Source organism: Momordica charantia (genome assembly GCF_013281855.1).
Source record: "Momordica charantia cultivar OHB3-1 chromosome 8 unlocalized genomic scaffold, Mcharantia_2.0 BLBB01000008.1, whole genome shotgun sequence".
Lineage (NCBI taxonomy): Eukaryota > Viridiplantae > Streptophyta > Magnoliopsida > Cucurbitales > Cucurbitaceae > Momordica > Momordica charantia.
The window spans coordinates 15,387,009-15,391,063 of record NW_028275166.1 but is presented as its reverse complement, the minus strand read 5'-3'; the positions used below and the strand labels follow the sequence as shown (position 1 = coordinate 15,391,063).

The 4,055-nt window shown below is 38.3% G+C and overlaps 1 pseudogene across 1 annotated transcript; it reads left to right on the top strand.

Annotated features, from left to right (window-relative positions):
* The first annotated feature begins 384 nt into the window (after positions 1-384).
* LOC148209605 (ribonuclease MC-like) lies at positions 385-1,312 on the top strand (annotated as a pseudogene). Its single transcript, XR_015793182.1, has 2 exons — positions 385-634; positions 717-1,312. The product of XR_015793182.1 is annotated as a ribonuclease MC-like (transcript).
* The last annotated feature ends 2,743 nt before the right edge of the window (positions 1,313-4,055 follow it).

Genomic DNA, 4,055 nt, shown 5'->3' with positions numbered 1-4,055 from the left:
AAAGAACTCGTTTCAATAGCTTATTTCAATAACTTAACAAAATTTATGCTAATTTAGTACCAAAACGGACGTAGTTCAGCAATAATTATCATATATCTCTAACTAAAAATTGTGAGTTCGATTCCCTATCCCTAGATGTTGTACTAAAAAAAATTTATGCCGATTTAGCACGTTTACTAATTCAGAAAAAAATTATTATCATTTGTACTCATTTAAAATTATGCAGAGAAAAAATAATTAAATTAAAAAATACAAGAAAAGAAAGAAGTTGAATCATATAATGTAAAGGGAAGTAGAAGCAAAGTTAAAATTGGCCTACAACTGTGGGAATGGCTATAAATAGAGCATGGTTGTAGCTGTGTCTGCTATAGAGAGCTACTAGAAATGGAAAAGAAAGGAATTGCGTTGGTTCTGAGCACCTTGGTAGTGATAGCAAGCTGTGATTACAATTACTACCAAGTTACACTGCAATGGCAACCAGCTACATGCAGTGATACAAACCTGCAGAGTCCATGTGTTAACACTCCACAAGATAGATTTAGTATCCATGGCGTGTGGACATGGCGTGTGGCCTACTTTATCGTGGGGATCTTATCCGCAATGTCCTGGTACTCCGGCCTACGATGGTAGCAAGGTAACTCATATTTGTAACCCCATGTTGGTTTAATTAAATTATTTTCAAAGTATAAGGATGCATAATATTTGATTCTCTCTAGATCTCCATGATAAGAAATCGTCTAAACACCGATTGGCCAAGTGTAATCTACGGAACAAACCCGACACTATGGAGCCACGAGTGGACAAGCCATGGAACATGCTCTTATCCATCTTTGAGTCAACTGGACTATTTTACGTTCGGACTAGACACGTATGCTAAATACGATATCTTATCCGCTCTCGATAAAGAAGACATCTATCCTAGCGAAGACGTATACACAAAAAAAGTATCAATGACGCAATTCGCAAGATAACACAGAAGTTGTCAGGCCTTCGGTGCAACACAAATGATTACTCCCGCGAGAGACAGTTGCATGAAATTGTTTTGTGTTTCCCAAAGAGCGATCGGGCCATTATAGACTGTCCGTCCAGTGTTGTCACGTGCGGCAATTACGTGTATTGGTACCCATGGTATCCGGAGGGAGTGGAAAAGCAGTAATAATCTCTACACCCCAACTACTCCTTATCACGTGGTTTAGTAATTTGAAGCTATGTTTTTCTAATAATATCTACCCATCCTCTGATTGCCTTCCATGAATGTTATTAAATTAATGAATAATATGGAACGACTTTCAATAAATTATCTTCCTTTTATTCTTCCTCACTTTACTACCACAAAAATTTATTATTTATTAATTGTTGGGGGAGTAAAATACAACTGGCCACCTGGACCAATGAAGATATAGTATCTAGCTGGATCTATCTTTTCTCTAGTAAACAACCTACTTACCTTGAAATAGCTTTGTATTTGACAAATTGTCTATCATAAGAAATGCCAGTGTCTTTATAGCTCGCTCCTCCATGTAGATACTGAGCTATGAGAGAAACTATATGTAACCATGTAACAACCTTAGTAACGGTTGTACCAGAAAAGTCTCTTTTCTGACTCCTATATATACTCCTATATATACGTACACACTCTTGTACATAGGTATGCTACTATGTCTTAAATCGACTTATATAGATTGGAACTTGGACTGACTTGAGCGATGAAGTGTTTGTTTGTTATATTTGATCAACACGACTCTGGCACTCAAACGTCTTTTTGGATCCCCGATAGAAAGCGAACCTGCAAAAAAGAAGTGAGCACTCTGATGCTCAAGCTCGTGTTCAAAGTAATTTGGTAGCAGAGAAATTGAGACTCACACGTATCTATAAATGTGTTTGCACATGGTATTTATATTCACCTCATGGCTGGTCACCTAATGCTTGTGATATCCTTTCCCAAGTTATGGTGTATCTCGGAGATCATGTTGGGTATTAACTGTTGCGACGGTGTTGTGCCTCTGCTTAGTAGTTGTAGGGTCTAGTACAACATATGAGAATATTGCAAGTTCGTCTCCACTAACTCGTCTTTTAAAATAAGGTTGCAAGCTGCTGTGTGACTGAGAAAATTGTTTAGGGTAAAAGATAGTTGATTGTGTTTTGATAACAACACTTCAAATGAGAAATATAATATATTATGCAAAAAAAAGAACAAAAAGAAAAAAAAAACCAACCCCCTGCTACTATTGCAGCCTTAAAAAAAAAAAAGATACTACAAGTGTCAATGTGCCTGGTGCATCGCCCATACGATATGCAAATTGATTCCTATTCCGCATTGATTTAGCTCGGGCAAGTATTTACATGTATCTATGAAATACATGAAACCTAAATAATAATTCAACGTCAACCCTCATTTAATGGGCAAGGGATCCTATGTTTAGGTCTCCGTTTTAGTACTTTATTTCTAAAATTATCTCTCATTTTATATGGATGGACTTCGTTCTAATATAACCTTTTTAGAATTAGACTCAAACTCGTGTGAATATACAAGTGGCTAGCAAGTGATCCAACGAATAAATTTAATCAATCAAGATAAGCAATAAGGGCGAAAGCGTCGTGCTTTTTGATAGTTGTAGCTTGGAGATAAACTAGACTAAGATATTCGTAGGAAGGTTGAGAAGGTAATTTAGCTCATCCAAGAAATTGGAGAAACGGAAACACATAAAATTTGTTGAAAATAAGATATTTCTATCAACTTAGAATTAAATACATAATTGATTGATTGAAGTAGAAAGATGTTGGAATTAAAACATAACTTGTGGAGAAGTAAAGGACAAGGAAGAAATTGCAAAACAAATAAAGAAAAGAATCATAACACTCAAAACCAAACGTTGTTGAAAATACAACAACAAAATAAATTGAATAGAAATCTAAAAGGAATTTGTAGAAACTGGAATTAGATGAATTAGGTCTATTGGGAGATGGATTTATAGGTCTTAGAGGTTGCAATTCTTTGGAGATAACTTTGATAACTTGGTAGATAACTTGAACAAGTAATTTTGGCATCCACTTGTACACTCCATGGAAGAACGACCTCGGCATGAAGATTTAGCGAAAGTATTGGTCAAACTAGGAAAAAAAAGCTGTGTGTTTCTCATTATGACCCAGGTGCGTCGTTGTGTGTCTGCTGGAAATTTGGAAATGATGTGGCTTTAATAGTAGTATTGCTCTATTTTCACTACAAGATACACATATATGCATCCATCTCACTTAATCTCTCTCACTCATATATGCATCGACGAACTAGTAGACGCCACAGCGGGCACAAGCTGTTGACGTTATAGACGCTTACTTAGGGTACGACGAGATCAAGATTCACCCAGCGGATTAGGAGCACACCTCCTTCATTACAGAACAAGGGTCGTTCTGCTACAAGGTCATGCCCTTCAGGTTGAAGAACGTTGGAGCAACCTACCAAAAGATGGTAACCAAGATGTTCGCCCTATAGATCAGAAGAAACATGGAGGTGTACATTGATGACATGCTGGTCGAGAGCCAGACAGTCGAACAACATAAGAATGACCTTTACGAAGCTTTCCAAGTCATGCGTCATCATGGTATGAGGCTAAACCCGACTAAATGTGCCTTCGGCGTGAGGTCGGGAAAGTTCCTTGGCTTCATAGTGCACCAAAGGGGGATTCAGGCCAATCTAGAAAAGATCCAGACCATCCTGAATATTACTGCCTCAGCCAACCTAAAATAGCTCTAGAGCCTTAACCGAAAGATCGCGACACTAAACTTGTTCGTCTCCCAATCGACCGATAAGTGCATGTCGTTCTTCAAAATGCTGAGGAAAGGAGGAAAGTTCGAGTGGGAGCCCTGTTCGGCTGCTCCACTCGAGGAAATGTCTTGGAACATTATTTCTCTAGAGGCTTGCTCCCGGCCAAGTGGTGCCACGTAGGCTATTCAGACTTAGGGGCAGCCTTGGAACTTAGAGTGTTCAAGTAAAGGCAAGAATGCGTCGAGTGAGAACCCTGTTCGGCTGCTCCACTAGGGGAAATGCCTTGAACATC